Consider the following 20,893-nt stretch of genomic DNA (forward strand, 5'->3'; position numbering starts at 1 on the left):
GAGGCTCTTTATAATTATTTCACTTGTAGCTAGAGTATAATTACTACCGATGCATAATTCCTTCTGACGGGATCATTGGCTACTATTGGCTAATTTTGCATTTTTTCTGTTTTCATTTGGCCGAGGTCAGACGAGAGTATGAAAAATTGTCCAAGTTTCATCCTGAAAACTTGGAAGAATTTCATCCAATTTTAAAATTTTTTACGTCCGTGTGAAATCTGTGTGCAATTCGTTTCCTACATCTACATACAAAAATGTACATGATCAAATGCAGTTTCCTAAGTGGAATGGGAATGTATCTGTAAAAATTGGATACCATACGGATGTTCTCATCCATTGACTTGGCTGGGTGAGTCTCATCCGAGACTTGGAAGAGAATACTGCATGTTGCGATTTTTTTTCATATGGACAACCAGTCATCTGCAAAGTCCTAGTGAGTGTCATTGGTCAATGTACTGTCCAATCTTTATGACTATTTCACACATCCATACAATTCGGTCTGATGTTGGATCACAATGCATGGACTGGTCGCGGCTCTCCCGACCCAAGCATGACAGCCTCCTATATTTCTAGGAAGCTGTCACTCTCAGGTCAGGAGAGCCGTGGCTGAGATCGGACCGAATTGCACTGACATGTGGAAGAGCCCCTACTTGGACAGCACATGTCCATGTTATATGGTCAACTGAACAAGCCCTTAGTCTGATTTTTAATAGCTGTCAAAGTAGTTACCATATATCTGATTACTCTTCCTTGACCCAGAATCAGAACATCTCACAATAAGGTTGCATTCACACTTCAGTGTCTTACCATCCGAGGAAAAACAAACCAATTTTTTTCTCAGGTGTCATCCTAGTTGCACTTTTTTTTTTCACTAAAGCAGGCAAATTGCACTTTTTTTAACCATTGACTCTTAACAAGGTATCAGTTAAAAATGGATAGCACAAGGATGGAGCCCTTCCTAGTATCATCCGTGTCTCACGGAGTCTGATCTGCAGAATGGGTGAGAATAAGACCTGCCCGAATCTCACAAACTTGGAGACACTGACCCATTTCTAAAACTGATGTGTGCATGGATCCATGAAACTTCATGGGTCAGTGTGCTGTCCAAGAAAAAAAACGGCACCACTAGGACGTGTCAAATGTTTGCGTGAATGGAGATTAAGCTGCATGGTAATTAAAATACTGGCAAAAGCTTCTTCCAACATGATTTACCATTAAAGATGGCTTCTACAGGGGTAACAATGGATCCGTTGAATACATACACTAGCCTAGATTTATTGTCTCCCCTGAAGAAACTGTGAAAAATGGTGAAACATGTTGGGAAGATGGACTTACTAGATCCATTAATAATTTGCATGCTCTTAAATTCTGTAAGGGCAGGAGCCAATAAATTTCATAGCTCATAATTACTGGTAAATTGTTATAGAGAGATAATTAGATGCTTTATGATGAGCTATGGGATAAGAGGGGGTCTGTATACAATTCTTGCACAGGGAGCCTCTACAGTCTGTGTCCACCCCTTCTGTCACCATCTTCTTTTGTTGTTCGTTTAACTAAAAATGTGAAATTTTGTAATGAGAGAAACCACCCCATGACTCATGCACTTCTTTCTTTGGCTTGCCATATTCAAGAGGGAATAGTTTGTGGCCAATCTGAATTGTTCAAAAATTAAAACTCCTTAGAGCGGCCTCTCATACAGTCATATCAGATCTTTTGCTTTGGACTGAGTAGGGGCAAACCTCCTGAAACATGTGTCTGCAAATTTTGTTTCTGGTTTGGCTTTTATCGTAAGTCATGAAGCAAGACTCGTTAAAAGGGTAGACATTGACTTTTAGGATTGCTAGTTCCAATAAGTGGCGCTAGAGTTCTAGTCCTCTTCCTCTCTGAACAGACAATATGCATATTTACTTTCCCAGAGGATCATTGCATGACCTATAAGTCTCCTTACACTGGCATGTCAGGGATGTCACTATCCACAAGGAGAAACGTTACTCCTTAGAACCCAAAAATTAAAACAAACAGGATATACCTCAGTGTTTCCATGACCCATTTTAACGCCAAACATTCACATTCGACAAAACCTTTTTCCAGGGGGTGTAAAATTACTGCTAAGATACGTGACATGGTGTTCTTCCACATCCGTCTGGACTGACTTCAATACTTGAAACGCGTTCTCAGCCTCTACATTCTGCTTGATCATGTCTGACTTATAATGTAGCACCCTGAGGACTCGGCTGCTACAGGGGTATTACACCTCAAGCCAGAGGTGTGGTATTCCACTCCCGGGTAAGGATGGAGTGTGGAACTGAGCTCAGTAGGCTGCATGCACTACATACATCCCATTTCCGGGGGACAGAACGACGGTACTCCCACCAGTTTATGTGCAGGTACGACAGCGTCTGTCCCTGGCTGGAGTGGGAGGGGGGTGGAACATCCCAGTAGTGTAGGGGCAGATAGGGGGAGTAGTCTGGGTAAAGATAGGAGCTCATTGGGTGCTGGTCACCTGAGCTCACACATAGAGGGAGTATATAAGGTGGGCACCATCTTAGAACAGGGTGAGTTCAGTCAGAGTTTAGCCTGAGGAGCAGAGCAGAGGAGCTCAGCCAGGAGGGCTGACAGGGAGCTGTGGCTCCGGCTGGGCCCAGCTCCAGAGCAGAGCCTGCAGAGAGAGAGAGAGGAGTGAGAAGGACCCAGAGAGGAAACAAGAAAGAACCCCAAGATCCCAGAATAAGGACAGAAGGGTGAAGGGTTGGCGGACACGGGTACCGGAACCCGAACTGGTGGAGGCCACTTATCCTCAGCCAGGAACCGGAGGTCGTGGTCAGGATCTGCCACGACCCTCACCAAATCCACTAGAAAGGCACACCGAGTATAGGGTCAGGGAGCCCAGAGGAGGCTTGACCACCAAGAGACCCGAGGGAGCCGGCCAAAAGTGGATCCCTGGTGGGAACGGCCAGAGGAAGGGAGAGTCAGAAAGGAGCTCAGGACCACGCTCCGGAATTGCCTGGGGGTTGGCCGAGTCCAGGACCTGGTGGACGCAGCACGGCTCGGGTGGTCACTCAAGGCCAGAGTGACCAAGAGAACACCAGTAAGTAAAAAACCCTGAACTGCATCTCCTGACTCTGACTCTTCTTACTGCACCGTCACAACCCCCCTCATCTTCACCTGCTGCCCTGAGGCCATACCCCTCCCGTTGGGGGTTATACCACCACGCTGCACATCCTTATACACCTGGCCTCAGTGGACTGTTCTGCAGCGGCGGCTTCAAAGCCGCACTCAACGGGTGGCGTAGTCGATCAAGTTAACATCTACTGCCATAGACTGCCACTTAGTTTGACACCCTGGGCACGGACCGGGTCACCGCCACAAGGACTACTACCCCTACCCAGATCCGGCTCCGGATATCCCCTGAACATGGCCCAGGGGGTGCATCAACTTTTGGCGTAGTCGGCAGGATTACGTGCCCGCAACCACCAGGTACTGCGTACCTGAAAAAGAGACTTTTAAAACTTACCATCCGTGAAGTTTTCCCGCCATCCGGCGCCATCTTCAGCCTTCTTCCCGCCATCGGTGAAGATTCCCGCCATCCACGGAGTTTCCCGCCACTGGGAGACGATTCCCGCCATTTCAGAAGATTTCCCGCCCTGGCAGAGCGGACGCCATTATGGGCGTGCCGGAGGGTGGCAAGAGGCCACCTCCCATCGTGGGCCAGGTCAAGGAATGGCGCCAAAAGCGGAAACCGCCCCCACCAGCAGAGACTGTGATGTTAGAGATGTCCATCAGCGTGAGGGGACTGCCCCTGGAACTGACAATCACCAAGTTACCCCAGGACCGCCCTCGGTATGGGCGTATACAGAACAAAAGAGAGAAGATGGGAGCAGCTTGGAGGAGTCTGGAGAGGAGTCTGGAGGAGCCGTACCCAGAGATGGAGGGAGAGGCAGGCAGCACCGACCCAGTGGTCAGGAGCCTGTTGCAAGCGACAACCCCAGAAGGCCTGGTGGAGATCCTGGCACAGCTCCCCCGAGACCGGGAGCGTGCACAGACCGCACTGGAGGGCTTGGCTCAGAGGATGGCCCGAGTGCAGCGGGACGTACTGGCCGCATGGAGCAGAGAGATGGCCCAGCAGGCTGGAACCCGCCAGCGAAGCACGCCACCCACAACAAGGAGCATGTCCGCCTCTGAGGACGGTGCAGGAGGGACGACGGCCGGAGACGACGCCGCGGAGGGAGTTGAAGAAAAGGGAGCAGGTAATGGGGATGACAACATCCCGTGCCCGATGGTCGCAAGCCTGCCCCAACTCCCCGTCGCAGAGCCCGAGACCCCACTCACCACTCACGTTGCTGCATCGTCACCGCTCCAAGCTAGGCCTCAAGCGGCAGGAGCCGCGGTCACGCCCCCTGTGACGTCACGCGCCGCAACCCTGAGCGCGGCCAAGCAGGAGACGCCACTGGCCTGGTCGCAAGGCCGAGTACCCCCGGGCGCCGCAGTGCCAACAGCGCCCTCTACCTCCACTGAGCCACCGGCCTGGTCGCTGGGCCAAGTAACCCCGGGCGCCGCCGTCTTCACGGTGCCCTTTACATTCAGGGTGCCCCAAGCCTGGTCGCAAGGCCTGGTGAACCCGGGCGCCGCCACCACAACAGCGCCCTCAACGTCCACAGCGCCACACCTGGGTGAAGACCTATTTGCCCAGCACACATGCCCGGATGGGCAGCCCTTTGTGTGGCCGCCGGAGTTCCACCATCCCCGACTCCGGAAAGAAAGACCTCTGGATGAGCCCCTGATCCCGGCGCCCGTCAAGATGACCCCGCTCTCGTTAGAGGAGGCGCAGTTTGCGTGGGACCCCACTGGAGGAGACCTCATCGGGTTCACTCAAGAGGACCCGGACGGGTCTGAAGGGTACAGGGAGGAAGCATCAGGAGGACGCCGCTACTAAAGTACAGTAGGAGCACTGTAAAATAGTTACCCGTAAGGGTATATGCCATGCTGCTAATTTAAATATGTTCCCCGTTGGGACAAGTGTGAACTGTTCCAGTGTGTCCCATCTCCCCACAGGCTGAGGACTGTGAGCAGCCATCCCTTTTCCCCACTGGCCGAGGACTGAGAGCGGCCATACCTCCCCTTGTATATAGTTGCGCTTTCTAAGGCGCCCCCTACCGGTTTTATAGGAAACTGTTTTTTTTTTTCTTGAAGAGACTGTTGCACTTTACCCGGTCACAAGTTGCACCGTGGCCGGAGGAACAAGAATGTTTATATGAAAAAGTTTTATGCTGATAATATATATATTGTTTTATATGTTTATGATGTTTTTGAAAAAAAATTGTATGTTTGTGGATGTTTTTATTCTTTTACAGCCCGAGGACGTGCTGTGATTTATCAGGGGGGAATGTAGCACCCTGAGGACTCGGCTGCTACAGGGGTATTACACCTCAAGCCAGAGGTGTGGTATTCCACTCCCGGGTAAGGATGGAGTGTGGAACTGAGCTAGTAGGCTGCATGCACTACATACATCCCATTTCCGGGGGACAGAACGATGGTACTCCCACCACCAGTTTATGTGCAGGTACGACAGCGTCTGTCCCTGGCTGGAGTGGGAGGGGGGTGGAACATCCCAGTAGTGTAGGGGCAGATAGGGGGAGTAGTCTGGGTAAAGATAGGAGCTCATTGGGTGCTGGTCACCTGAGCTCACACATAGAGGGAGTATATAAGGTGGGCACCATCTTAGAACAGGGTGAGTTCAGTCAGAGTTTAGCCTGAGGAGCAGAGCAGAGGAGCTCAGCCAGGAGGGCTGACAGGGAGCTGTGGCTCCGGCTGGGCCCAGCTCCAGAGCAGAGCCTGCAGAGAGAGAGAGAGGAGTGAGAAGGACCCAGAGAGGAAACAAGAAGGAACCCCAAGATCCCAGAATAAGGACAGAAGGGTGAAGGGTTGGCGGACACGGGTACCGGAACCCGAACTGGTGGAGGCCACTTATCCTCAGCCAGGAACCGGAGGTCGTGGTCAGGATCTGCCACGACCCTCACCAAATCCACTAGAAAGGCACACCGAGTATAGGGTCAGGGAGCCCAGAGGAGGCTTGACCACCAAGAGACCCGAGGGAGCCGGCCAAAAGTGGATCCCTGGTGGGAACGGCCAGAGGAAGGGAGAGTCAGAAAGGAGCTCAGGACCACGCTCCGGAATTGCCTGGGGGTTGGCCCGAGTCCAGGACCTGGTGGACGCAGCACGGCTCGGGTGGTCACTCAAGGCCAGAGTGACCAAGAGAACACCAGTAAGTAAAAAACCCTGAACTGCATCTCCTGACTCTGACTCTTCTTACTGCACCGTCACAACCCCCCTCATCTTCACCTGCTGCCCTGAGGCCATACCCCTCCCGTTGGGGGTTATACCACCACGCTGCACATCCTTATACACCTGGCCTCAGTGGACTGTTCTGCAGCGGCGGCTTCAAAGCCGCACTCAACGGGTGGCGTAGTCGATCAAGTTAACATCTACTGCCATAGACTGCCACTTAGTTTGACACCCTGGGCACGGACCGGGTCACCGCCACAAGGACTACTACCCCTACCCAGATCCGGCTCCGGGTATCCCCTGAACATGGCCCAGGGGGTGCGTCAATATCCCTTGGTATCCCTTGGTAAGAACAGTCAATTTGATGATATGCTAGAAATATTTGGTATCAACCTCTGATAGTAACCCACATAAAAAAGCACTCACTTATTTTTTGGTCATAGGCTTGGGCCAGTTTTTTATAGCCTTCACTTTGTTAAACCTTTGCCTATTACATGTGTAGCACCCTGAGGATTCGGCTGCTACAGGGGTATTGCACCTCAACCCAGAGGTGTGATATTCCACTCCCGGGTAAGGATGGAGTGTGGAGCTGAGCTCAGAAAGCTGCATGCACTACACACATCCCATTTCTGAGGAACAGACCAACGGTACTCCCACTTAGAAATGTGCAGGTACGACCGAGTCTGTTCCTGGCTGGAGTGGGAGGGGGGTGGTACATCCCAGTAGTGTAGGGGCAGATAGGGGGAGCAGCCTGGGTAAAGATAGGAGCTCATTGGGTGCTGGTCACCTGAGCTCACACATAGAGGGAGTATTTAAGGTGGGCACCATCTAAGATCAGGGTCAGTCAGCCACAGTCAGTCAGCCACAGTCAGTCTGTGAGAAGACAGAGAGACATCAGTCTTTGCAGAGGAGTGGAAGAGAGCAGAGGAGCAGAGCAGCCCCAGAGCAAGAGTGAGAGAGGAGAAAGAAAGACCCAGAGGGGGAGAAAGAAGGAACTCTGAGAACCCAAATACAATCACAGGGTGAAGAGTTGGCAACAGGGTACCGGATCCCAAACTGGTGGGGGCTACAGCATACCTCAGCCGGAGACCGGAGGCCGTGGGCAGCATCTGCCACGGCCACCCACCATATCCACCCGGAAGGCAGACCACGCGTAGGGTCAGGGAACCCAGAGGCAAGGGTTCGCCAACAAGAGGCCCGAGGGAGCCGGACATAGGTGGATCCCTGGTGGGGAAGGCCAGAGACGAGGACAGGTCAGAACGGGAGCTCAGAACCACGCTCCAGAACTACTTGGGGGTTGGCCGAGTCCAGGACCTGGTGGACGCAGCACGGCTCGGGTGGTCACTCAAGGCCGGAGTGACCGGAACATCTGCAGTAAGTAAAGAACCCTGAACTGCACAACCCGACTCTGACTCTCATTACCATCATCCCTGCACTTCCACAACCACCATCCTCTGCACCTGACCCCCTGAGGCTATACCCCTCCCGTTGGGGGTTATACTACCGAAGCTGCACAAACACCATCAGCCTCAGCGGACCCTGCTGCAGCGGCGGCCGTAGTGACCGCAATTCAACGGGTGGCGTAGTCGACATAAAGAACATCCAGTAACATCATAGGACTGCCACACACTGAGCTTGACACCCTGGGCACGGACCGGGTCACAGCCACTCGGAGACTACAACCCCCATCTGATCCGGCTCCGGGTATCCCTAACAACATGGCCCAGGGGGCGCGTAAACTTTGGCGTAGTCGGCAGGATAACGTGCCCGCAACAACCGGGTACTGCGTGCCTGAAGAAAAGTACACCGCTACCTCAAAAAGAAGTCTCCTGCCGGTTCCGGAGGGTCCCCGCCATCGGGCCCCATCACAGGTCGTTTCCCGCCGGTTGTCCGCCATTTGCAGCTTTTTCCCGCCATCCATGGAGTTTCCCGCCACTGGGAGACGATTCCCGCCATTTCCGAAGATTTCCCGCCTTGGAAGAGCGGACGCCATTATGGGCGTGCCAGAGGGTGGCAAGAGGCCACCTCCCATCGTGGGCCAGGTCGAAGAATGGCGCCAAAAGCGGAAACCGCCCCCACCAACAGAGACTGTGATGCTGGAAGTGTCCATCAGCGTAAAAGAACTGCCCCTGGAGCTGACAATCACCAAGTGGCCCCGGGACCGCCCTCGAAGTGGGCGGAGACAGAAGAAGAGAACAAGGATGGGTGTCGCTTGGAGCAGTCTGGAGGGAGCGCACCCGGAGACAAGACGTCTGGAGGAGAGTCCAGAAAGAGCCTACCCGGAGATGGAGGAAGAGCCAGGCAGCACCGACCCAGCGGTCAGGAGCCTGATGCGGGCCGCCACTCCAGGCAGCACCGACCCAGTGGTCAGGAGCCTGTTGCCGGTCGCCATTCCAGAAGGCCGGCTGGAGACAGCGGGAGGAGAGCAGAGCAGCACCGACCCGTTGGTCAGGAGCCTGCTAGAAGCAACGACCTCACTAGGCTTAGTGGAGGTCTTGGCACAGCTCCCCCGAGATCGGGAGTGTGCACAGACTGCGCTGGAGGGCCTCGCACGGAGGATGGCCCGGGTGCAGCGAGAGACGTTAGCGGAGTGGAGCCGAGAGATGGCCCAGCAGACAAGAACCCGTCAGCGGAGCACGCCACCCGAGACGAGGAGACAGACCGCCTCTGAGGATGGCGCAGGAGGACTGAAGGCCGGAGACGGCGCCGAGAAGGGAGCCGAACGAGAGGAGGCAGGTAAAGGGGACGTCTCTACCCCAAACCGGGAAACCGCGCACCTGCCCCAGCTCCCCGTCGCAGAGCCCGAAGTACCCCCTGCCGTGCCCGTAACCGCAACGTCACCGCCACAGACTAGGCCTCAACCGGAAGCCGCAGTCGCGACCCCTGTGACGTCACACGCCTCGACCCCGAGCGTGACCAAGCAGGAAGTACTACCAGCCTGGTCGCAGGGCCTAGTACCCCCGGGCGCCGCAATATCAACAGCGCCCCCTACCTCCGCGGAGCCACCGGCCTGGTCGCAGGGCCAAGTAGCCCAGGGCGCCGCCGTCCTTACGGTGCCCTTCACTTTCCAGGTGCCCCAGGCCTGGCCGCAAGGCCTGGGCAACCCGGGCGCAACTACCATCAACGCGCCCTCAACATCTAGAGTGCCGCACCTGGGTGAAAATCTATTTGCCCAGCATACGGACCCGGACGGGTCTGAAACTGAAACTGTCCACAAAGAAAGAGCAGGAGGACGTCGTCGTTGAGTACAGCAGAGTAGAAGCTGTATATAGTTGCCCGTCGGGGCACAGTGAACCGTTGTTGCTAATATAGTCCCCGTTGGGACCAGAGAACTGAACTGTTAACCCGTGTGTCCCTATTCCCACTGACCGAGGACTGAGAGCGGTCATCCCTATTCCCATTACCTGGCCGAGGACTGAGAGCGGCCATACCTCCCCTTGTATATAGTTGCGCTTTCTAAAGCGCCCCCTACTGGTTTTATGGGAAAACCATTTTCTTCAAGAGACTGTCGCATTTTACCCGGTCACAAGTTGCACCGTGACCGGAGGAACCAGAGACAGGAATGTTTACAAGAGTGTTATTTATGAAAAGTTTTATATGAAAAGTTTTATATGATGTTTATTATGTTGTTTATGCAAAAATTGTATGTTTTGGTGTTTTTTGTATCTTACAGCCCGAGGACGTGCTGTGATTTACCAGGGGGGAATGTAGCACCCTGAGGATTCGGCTGCTACAGGGGTATTGCACCTCAACCCAGAGGTGTGATATTCCACTCCCGGGTAAGGATGGAGTGTGGAGCTGAGCTCAGAAAGCTGCATGCACTACACACATCCCATTTCCGAGGAACAGACCAACGGTACTCCCACTTAGAAATGTGCAGGTACGACCGAGTCTGTTCCTGGCTGGAGTGGGAGGGGGGTGGTACATCCCAGTAGTGTAGGGGCAGATAGGGGGAGCAGCCTGGGTAAAGATAGGAGCTCATTGGGTGCTGGTCACCTGAGCTCGCACATAGAGGGAGTATTTAAGGTGGGCACCATCTAAGATCAGGGTCAGTCAGCCACAGTCAGTCAGCCACAGTCAGTCTGTGAGAAGACAGAGAGACATCAGTCTTTGCAGAGGAGTGGAAGAGAGCAGAGGAGCAGAGCAGCCCCAGAGCAAGAGTGAGAGAGGAGAAAGAAAGACCCAGAGGGGGAGAAAGAAGGAACTCTGAGAACCCAAATACAATCACAGGGTGAAGAGTTGGCAACAGGGTACCGGATCCCAAACTGGTGGGGGCTACAGCATACCTCAGCCGGAGACCGGAGGCCGTGGGCAGCATCTGCCACGGCCACCCACCATATCCACCCGGAAGGCAGACCACGCGTAGGGTCAGGGAACCCAGAGGCAAGGGTTCGCCAACAAGAGGCCCGAGGGAGCCGGACATAGGTGGATCCCTGGTGGGGAAGGCCAGAGACGAGGACAGGTCAGAACGGGAGCTCAGAACCACGCTCCAGAACTACTTGGGGGTTGGCCGAGTCCAGGACCTGGTGGACGCAGCACGGCTCGGGTGGTCACTCAAGGCCGGAGTGACCGGAACATCTGCAGTAAGTAAAGAACCCTGAACTGCACAACCCGACTCTGACTCTCATTACCATCATCCCTGCACTTCCACAACCACCATCCTCTGCACCTGACCCCCTGAGGCTATACCCCTCCCGTTGGGGGTTATACTACCGAAGCTGCACAAACACCATCAGCCTCAGCGGACCCTGCTGCAGCGGCGGCCGTAGTGACCGCAATTCAACGGGTGGCGTAGTCGACATAAAGAACATCCAGTAACATCATAGGACTGCCACACACTGAGCTTGACACCCTGGGCACGGACCGGGTCACAGCCACTCGGAGACTACAACCCCCATCTGATCCGGCTCCGGGTATCCCTAACAACATGGCCCAGGGGGCGCGTCACATGCTCCCCACCTCCCCAGATAACATGCTTCCTCAAAAGTCCGCTTTTTAGGGGGGGGGGGGTTACTGTAAATCCTGTCGCCGTATGAGACTCCAGTACCACCTTCACTTTTGACAAATGACTTTTACAATCGTCATTAAATACTATACAAAAGTAAATCTATGATGGGGTTTAAGAACTATGCGCCATAAACTTTTGGAAAGTTGCCGGAGCCCTTTATCACCCCAAAGACAAACTGACATTTCGGAAAAGACTATCTGGAACAAAAAAATTACAGTTTCTTCATTAGCGCTCCCTGTGATAAGCACTAAGTAGTACCCTATGCTCAAGTGTTTAAAAATATCCTGCATGGCCACTTCTCTCAGTTAATTCATCCATTCTTGACAATATGAATGTGTTAAATTTTGACACTTCGGTCAATTTAGGCCAATAGTTATGAAAACAGCAATGTATCTTCCAGTGTTCGAATCAGGATAATTGGACTTGACTAGAGATGAACAAATTGATTCTGCACAAATTTAGCTGGGTAGAATTTTTTTTTTTTACAAAATTAATTTAATCATGATGGAATATAGGTCAGAATTCACTGATTAATCATAGCCACTAGAGATGGGCGAGCACTAAAATGCTCGGGTGCTCGATGCTCGGGTCGAGCACATTGGAATACTCGGGTGCTCGACCCGAGCAATGAGCCCAATGTAAGTCTATGGGAAACTCGAGCATTTTTCAGACGGCTCCCCCCGGCGGTCTGCAGAGGGCCTAAAAATTGTCCAAATTTATGGGAACAGTGCTCAAATGACATGGGAACAGCATGGGGAAGACCCCTGGAAGCATTTCTGACTCCCAGGTCACTGCTGTCAACAACGTGGTCAGAGTATTACGCCACTTTTACGGACTCACAATAAAACATACAAAAACTAAACCAAAATGGATTTTCCTGGGAAATATGTTAAGGAACATCCTTTCCAGGGTAATGACTTGTATATAAAGCAAAATAAGTAACCAAAACCAAAAATGCTCCTCCACACCTCGGGCTATGTTCACATTAAGCGTTTTTGATGCGTTTTTTCACTTTTGCATTGCTTTCAACCGTGACAAATGCATTCACCAGGAAATGTCATTTTAACATTTTACAACCTTATCTGGCCATGTGGTGTGTGAGATATCATCAGACACATCGTGTTTCATTTATGAAGGAGGGACTCTGAACGTCACAAAGCCTATTTTTATAGGGCCATCAGGCGACCTTTACTATTCTTAAAGGGCCAGCAGTCGGCCCTCACTATTCTTAGAGAGCCATCAGCCGGCTATGTATTATTGTTCCCATTACTAAAGAGTGGGTCTCCTATACTGTTACTGTGTATGCAGTGAGTGGCAGGGCTACCCAAAATTTGGATGCATCCCAATACCACTTTGAAAATTTGGATGCACCCCAATACCCCTTTGAAGAGACTTAGAGGAGGGCCTCCTGAAAACAATGTTTCCATTATTAGGAAGTGAGTCTCGCGTTGTGTTTGCCTATGCAGTGAATGCAAGGGTTGCCAAAAGTTTGGAGGCAGTCCAATGCCCCTTGGAAGAGACGTGAAGGTCAGAGGGCCTCCTTAAAATAATGTTCCCATTATTAGGAAGTGGGTCTCCCATTGTGTTTGCCTATGCAGTGAATGCAAGGGTTGCCAAAAATTTGGAGGCACTCCAATGCCCCTTGGAAGAGACGTGGAGGTCAGAGGGCCTCCTTAAACAATGTTCCCATTATTAGGAAGTGGGTCTCTCATTGTGTTTGCCTATGCAGTGAATGAAAGGGTTGCCAAAAATTTGGAGGCACTCCAATGCCCCTTGGAAGAGACGTGTTGGTCAGAGGGCCTCCTGAAAACAATGTTCCCATTATTAGGAAGTGGGTCTCCCATTGTGTTTGCCTATGCAGTGAATGCAAGGGTTGCCAAAAATTTGGAGGCACTCCAATGCCCCTTGGAACGGATGAGAAGGTCAGAGGGCCTCATAAAAAAATGTTCCCGTTAGAAAAGAGCGGGCCTCCTATACTTGTAATGCCCATGCACTAAGTGTATGGGCTGACAAACATTTACCCCTGGGGGGTATACATGAACATACTGTATAAAAAATTTTTTTTTACGGGCATCATAAACACCCTTTAAAAAATTATGTGGGTGTTGCATCACGTACCACGGTCACCCTGGTGATATGGTGGTGGAGGATGAGGAGAAAGAGGAGGACAAGAGCAAATAGCCAAAATCAGGAAGCGTATACCCATGTGTGGGTGTGAAGAGGTGCATGGGAATACACCTCCCAAGAAAAGACACTGGATTGGAGTTTATGTTACGCTGCTATCATTCGGTGGTGTTGAGAAGTCTGGCCCAATCCAGCCCTTGTTCATTTTTATAAGAGTCAGCCTGTCAGCATTTTCAGTTGACAGGCGGATGCGCGTATCAGTTATAATTCCACCAGCGGCACTAAACACCCGCTCTGATAAAACTCTGGCAGGCCAGGCCAGGACCTCCAAGGCATAGAGAACCAGTACATTCCACGTATCCAGCTTGGATACCCAATAATTATAAGGCACAGAGGAATCACGGAGGATGTTGGTACGGTCGGCAAGGTACTCCCTCAGCATCTTCCCAAACTTTGCACTCCTTGTGAGAGTACCCCGCGCCTTAGGGACTGTGCGATGGGAGGGGCTGAGAAAATTCTCCCAGAACTTTGACAGTGTTCCCCTGCCTGTGCTCGATTGAAGTTGTGTCTCTCTTGCCTGTACTCCTTGGTTGTCCAACGAAGTGTGCCCTCTGCCCCCAGTGTTTTTTTTTTTTAGTTCCGCAACAAGGGCCTTCTGGTACAGCCCCATTTTTGTAGACCTGTCCGCCTCAGAAATAAGAGATATAAAGTTCTCCTTGTAGCGTGGGTCTAGAAGTGTCACCAACCAGTAATGACTGTCACCCAAAATTTTGAGAATGCGAGGGTCATGGGAAAGGCAGCGTAGCATAAACTCAGCCATGCGTGCCAGACTACTAACAGGCAAGACTTCCGTGTCCTCTAAAGAGCGCCAAACATGCAGGGAGGGGACCCGAGCATCCGCCCGAGCATCTCGCAAGTACTCGGTGAGCTCCGAGCATCTTGAGTACTGAGATGCTCGGGTGAGTACTGAGTACTTGCGAGTATGCTCGCTCATCACTAATAGCCACTATAAAAGCCAAAGCAGGAAATGATGCTGACATTTTGGGGGAATATGGATTGGAAAGAGGACCTCAGAGCTCAGTCATAGAGAAAAAATACACAGATTACAGATATTGTGCGAGAAAAGGAGGATAGATTTAATTGGAAGAAATTGCTAGAGAGGAACAGAGATAGGAGTCACTGACACCATGTTAGGCTGCTGTTATCAGTGCTGCAATTTACAATCACACTGTGTCTGTAAATTAATCAATCTGTTTTATGCTTAAGCCAAGTGACAGTTTAGCATGCAGTGGTGATCTGGTTTTTACATGTGCGCAGTGTCTGCAAGTGCTGCACCCAATATTGCACTTTTTTAGTTCCTACATCAAACTAGCAGATTTAACCCCGTCCGACCCGGTGAATTTCCATTTTTAGTTTTTTTCCTCCCCTTCTTCCAAGAGCCATAATTTATTTATTTTTCCTCCACATAGCAATATGACGACTTTTTTTTTTTTCAGGGACAGTTATAGTTTTGAATGATATCATTTATTTTATCATTTAATGTACTGGGAAACGGGAAAACAAGTGCAGTTAATTTGCACAAAAAATGCAATTCCACAATCTTAGTTTGGGTTTGATTTTTACGGCTACACAATAGGGTGAATAACCAAAGACAAAGATAAAATTATATTAAAAAAAACATAAATTTTATTGGTACTTACACTTTAGAAATATGTAAAATTGTGGGGAGAAATACACAGAAGGAATATAAGAAAGTTCACAACAAACATGCATTAAAATGTATAAGTAAGAGGGGCTAAAAGCTATATTCTCATTGCATCTGTTAAAACTTAGATAACAGATAGCCTATATCTATTAAATCAATCAATAAATGTGTAAATACAAAAAAATAGATAAATAGATACATTGCATATACATATTACAAGAATGACATATCATGTAGGAGAGAAACAGCATAATGTATAGGACCCGAAGACTCCGACGTACGTTTCGCACTTGGCTTTCTCAAGGAGTCATTGCATTGTAAAAATAAACTGTCATTATGATTCTCCTGGTCAGTACAATTACGGCGATACTAGGTGTTTTTTTTATTTAAGTGGTGAAAAAAAAATTGAAATGTCAAAAAAAAAAATTTCTGAAAATTGTGATGTTTTCATTTTTCGGTCGCAAGAGCTGTGTGAGAGATTGAATTCTTTGCAGTGAGATGACGTTCGTATTGACATCATTTTGGGGTAGATATGACATTTTGATTGCTACCAAAAAAACGCAATTAAAATTATTTGTTTTTTTTTGTCATTATGGCGTCTACTTATCTGGTTAATTAATTTTACATTTTGATAGATCGGACTTCTGCGGGCGCATTTTTTTTTTTCATTTCTTGATTTTTACCCAATTGTGAATTCTATAAATACTATTGCATTTGACCATTTGACACCTGATTCAATCCTCGCCCATTTCTCAAGTCTTAGACAATGCTTATATAGTTAAGATTCAATCCCATATAGTAGCTTCTCAGAAGGGATTATGCTCAATACAGTATACTCACTTGTGGATGAAAAAATATTACACTTATGAGTCAAACCTTTTCTTGTGCAGCTACTCTGATGAGGCCCTGGAGTGCCATTAATTCCACTGCGCTTTACAGACATTATCAGCACTGTCCCCATTAGGGCTCACAATCTACATTCCCTATCAGTATGTCTATGGAATGTGGGAGGAAACCAGAGAACCCAGAGAAAAGCCACGCAAACACGTAGAGAACATACAAACTCCTTGCAGATGTTGTCCTTGGTGGGATTTGAACCCAGGACCCCAGCGCTGTAAGGCTGCAGTGCTAACCACTGAGCCCCCATGCTGCCTTCAGTAAGAGTGGCAGACATCAGAAGATGTGGCAAGGACTGGACGGTTGACGTTGAAGAGCAAACGGGCCAGAGAGATGAGCAGTAAGGAAAGTATAAGGATTTTTTTATATATATTTTTCAACCTTTTGACAGCCCTTTACAGTTCAGAAAAATGGCGACCGGTGGCCTCCATCTTGCTCAATCTGCTTGGAAATGAATTACTAAAAAGAAACACATTTTGACTTTTTGGAAAATTTCTGTAGAATTCAGACCAGAAAGAACCACACTTTAGACATGGATTTTAATACACGGGCACGTCTCCTAGATAAAAGGTTTCTGGCTAAAGGTTACCCTAAATCGGAAGACCTGATTGAAGTCGTAGAAGGAATGTACTAAAAAAGAGAAAGACAGGAAATTAGATAAAGAAAAAAAGGCTAAAATTACTGATAATATGGATAAATATTAATTTTGTGGTATCACCACCACATTTAATGAAGGCCATGCTTCCAATAGAAAGATGTTATGCAAACATTGATCCATTGTCCGTTGTCACCCGATTATTAATGATTATTCTTGCTGTGGTTTTGGCAGGTGGACCAGTAGGTGCATTGTTTCTTGCTATATATACCAGTAACTCTGGAAACAGTGGCAAAAACACTGAGTAGGACTTGCTCAATTCTGTCAGCCCAAGTTCACATTGATTTCCATCATCAGCAGCAGCGGCGGACAATAATTAGAGTGCAGTCAAGTTCTCCTACAGCAGTTGCTCTTCAGACTGGGACCTTCAGGTGGTGAGTCCTGCACAGAGGGGAAGAGGGTGACTGCAGAGCAGAGCCCCCCAACTGTTATGACACTATAAGGGGTTCCTGGGTGGAGACACTGTTCAATTCAGTGCCTTTAAACATCAGTGAAAACTAACCTTTTGCATGTGGGTGAGATGTTTCCTGCAGCTGACACTTCCCCAGGTGGCCCTCTACCTTTACATGACTCTGAAATTGAGAAATTTTAGTTAAAACCGGACAAGAGAGACTTTGGATTGCAAAAATAAACTTTTCTTTACTGTCAAACTTGGATAACATCATGTACAGAGAATAGCAGGCACAGTTCTTAGTGTTTACAGCTTCTGTTGTCCTCTTAAGAATTCGCTTAATGGTGACCATTGCAATATAACTGCAGTATATGACATGTTTGCTCCTCGCATTCTTCCTATATTTATGTATCTTCCTTACCATTTGCTGGTTTCAGCATAGTTCCTCAGTGTATTGACCTATTTATTGCAGTATTCCTTCATTTTGCTTCAATGATCTGGTCTACACTTGCCACAGTCCCATTTCTTAGCTGTCTCAGGGTCCTCTTTCCAACCTCCAGCAGTAACTGAACTCAATGGCAGCATATTGAGCTGAACCAACCTCATCCATTCTCTATGTCATAATTCTGGGTTGCCAGTATGTTTTTCTCTCTTCGGTACATCCAGACTTGGACTGGCCCACTGGGGAGCCAGTGAATCCCCAGGTGGGCCCTTGAATGGACAAGTTTTAGCTAATCTCTGACAGTAAACCTCACCGCCCCTAGTGAGACATGACCAATATGTGGAGGCTCATCACATCTTACCTTTTGCCTTCAGAATCAGTACAAAATGACCATTCTTCCTCCTTCTATGTGCCCCACACCTTCTATTAACGTGAGCCAACTCTGAAAGATGTTGCAGCTGTCCTTGCTGCTCGGCCACTTAAAGCAGCTTGGCGGTCCTTACTGAATAGATGAACTGGTTCATTGGAGGAAAAGGTATGTCAGTCCACCTCCAATCAGTACACCTGGTCAATATTTATTGATTTTACAAAATCATGGCAAAAGTGTTGCATTTCGCCACTATTTTCTGGAAAACTAGAGCGTCTGGGCACATGTTTAGTGAAGTCCTGCCAAGAACATGTGGGGGAGTCTGTCTGACCATCTGGTGACCACCAACATGAAGACTCTGCAACCCTCACAAGCCACATTGCATCCTCCAGATGACCACTATCTGAAGAAAGTAGAATCTATCTGCATTTGTAGAAGTCTGTGTGTTAAAGTATGCCTGAGTGTGTAGAAGTACCCGTGTGAAAGTATGCATGCATGTGGAGAAGTGTACGGACACTTGATCGCAACATGAATTATTCTCTTCCGAGTCTCGAATGCACAAATAAAATTGTATTCCATACAGATGAGCCATGTGGCACCCGATTTTTACAGATAAATTGCCATCATCAACCTTGTAAATTTTATTTGATCGTGAACTTTTTAAAATTTGACGTGTAAAATAGGATGAAACATGGATGTCACATGGATGTAAAACATGGAAACATGGATTGCACAGGTCTGAAAAATGGACGAAAATTGTCTGAGTATTCTAGATGAAAATCAGACGAGTTTTCAGATATTTGTCTCAACCTGGCCAAGAGGTGAGCCTACAAGTGTAGAAGTATGTTTGTAAAAATGTGCCGTTTGTGTAGAAGAACGTGTGTCAAAGCTTCCCTGCATTTGTAGGAGTGTGGGCAGAATTGTTTGCCTCTGTAAGAAGAAGAATGTGTGTAGGGGCCCCCCATACATATCAGACTAATGTTGGCTGAACCCACCAATATCGACCTATGGGGGCACCGACCAACTAATGGTCTGGAGAGATGACGATCATGCATCTTCCAATTGCATTATTCTCCCTGAGATAAGCCGCTGGCCGACGAGTCAGTGGGAGGCTCTCTCATAGAGAACATAGGAGCACTTGGCCTATAGGGGTTGCTCAGTCACCTCCCTATTACAAGATGCCTTCCAGCTGTTACAGATGACTGCCATCCTAACCATCTTTCCAAAAATTATCCCTTTTTTGGGAGCAGCAATAATTTTGCCATTTCAAAAGTAAGGACAAAATGTCTGTTGAACAAAACATTCAAAAATTATCTCTATTTTGGGATCAGTAGTAGGTTTACTGTTTAAGAAATGGCTTTTAAAAAATTCATCCAAAAATTATCCATTGTTTGAAGTATCAATAGATTTACTGTTTGAGAAGAGAAGAAGCAATGGGTTTTTAAAAAGCAATGCAAAAATGTTATATTTTAAGGAAGTAGTTTCAGGTTTATTTACCCTGTAGTGAATAGGATTCCAGCAGAAGTAGTGGTAGTGGCAGCAATCGCACTTTATTGAATATATTGAGACCGGCAAGGAGATGTCCGTCTGTGCACTGGAAGCCCCGTCAGCAGCAGGACAGAATAGAATAGAACACAGTGGACATGAATACAGATAATACTGTAGATGAGTGAAAATCGTCATTGTTTCATGCCTGATTCATTTTGACAAGTGTAAGGTATTCCACACTTGCTTTACACACATCAGCAATTAGCAATACACCGTCGGGCAAGCCTGATTCAGGACAAGCTGGTCAGCTTCGGTGTGACAAAGCCACCTGCCACACTGAAAACCTTCTCTGACAATACAGTATGCCCATGACAAACTGGGTCAATTCTTGATGAATAATAACTCTCAGTTCGAAATGCATAGGCTGGATTTTTTTCCACTTTTACATGGAGTCCCGTAGTCCAGTCTGCTGGTCATGAAGTGCTTAGGGTCGGTGCTTAGAATATCAGCCAGATAAAGGACACAGTCCACATGCGACTGCACCTGGCTGCTCAGTTGGTGCATCTCTGATCAGTTAGACGCAGCAGATAAACTGGTTCATCATGTTATATGTATTGTAATCACTACTTTTTCTGCCTAGGCACAGGTAGGGGAGCATTGGCCTTTCTAGAACAGACTGGGGTCTCCAGATTAGACATCTGGTAGGCAACCATCTGATCAGTAAAAGCTCTGCCAAGAATGGAACACACCTTGTACTGGTAATTCACCACTTTTGAATCTTATGAAAGCTGGAAAATAATTCCAGAATTTTGCCTTTATAGCAAGGATTTAAAGACATGGCTCACCAATGATTATCTGTTTGCTTCATTCCACAAAAAAATTGAGCATGCAGCTTGCCAGAAAAAACAAGAGCTCTTTTGGTTCACTCGGTCGCAACAGTTGGTTGTCAGGGCCAGTGTTAGAACCCTCCTGTTTGTTTTTTCTATCTTGTGTTTTGCTGTCACGTGACCATCGAACTTTATATTCCAGCTCCGCCCTCCTGGCTGTGCTGGACTTCAGTGTTTGACTGGTTCTCTAGCCTGGTGCTTCGGTGCCTTTCTCTGTCAGTTCGCTTGGTCCTTCTGGGACCTCTAGTACTTTTTGTCAGTTTGTCTTTTTGTGTTCTGCAACAACTTCTCTGTTTAGGAGGTGTCCCATTTTTGTCCCAGTCCTTAGTTCTTTTAGGGACCCCTCCCTTAATACTATAGGTCTTCATTCAGACTAGCCGAGGACTAAGGCGGGTCTGTTCGCTAGGAACAGGCAGCCCGCTACATCGTAGGGATTCAGCTTAGTCTTACTGTAGGGACAGCTTTCCCCTATCTTTCCTTAGTACTTGTTGCAGATCATAACAGCCAGTGTCATCGGTATCATTATTAATTTCATATTGTCAGCCTCTTCCTCTGCCTTTACCTGGGATAATTCAGTGTCCCCAGCACATCCATCAGCTGTTGTTCCTCTTCCTCATTTTCCAAATCCTGCTGAATGTAACATTGCC

At 48.6% G+C, this 20,893-nt stretch overlaps 1 protein-coding gene across 1 annotated transcript in view; it reads left to right on the forward strand.

Annotated features, from left to right (window-relative positions):
* The first annotated feature begins 16,911 nt into the window (after nucleotides 1-16,911).
* The window catches only part of LOC141253083 (interferon-induced GTP-binding protein Mx2-like), a 70,605-nt gene continuing 66,623 nt past the window's right edge, over nucleotides 16,912-20,893 (forward strand). Inside the window, exon 1 of the mRNA XM_073670839.1 lies at nucleotides 16,912-17,045. The gene's annotated coding sequence lies outside the window, so the exon portion shown is untranslated. The remainder of the gene's footprint in view (nucleotides 17,046-20,893) is intronic.

Source organism: Phyllobates terribilis, unplaced genomic scaffold (genome assembly GCF_046119375.1).
Source record: "Phyllobates terribilis strain yellow unplaced genomic scaffold, ASM4611937v1 Scaffold_2__4_contigs__length_985480577, whole genome shotgun sequence".
NCBI lineage: Eukaryota > Metazoa > Chordata > Amphibia > Anura > Dendrobatidae > Phyllobates > Phyllobates terribilis.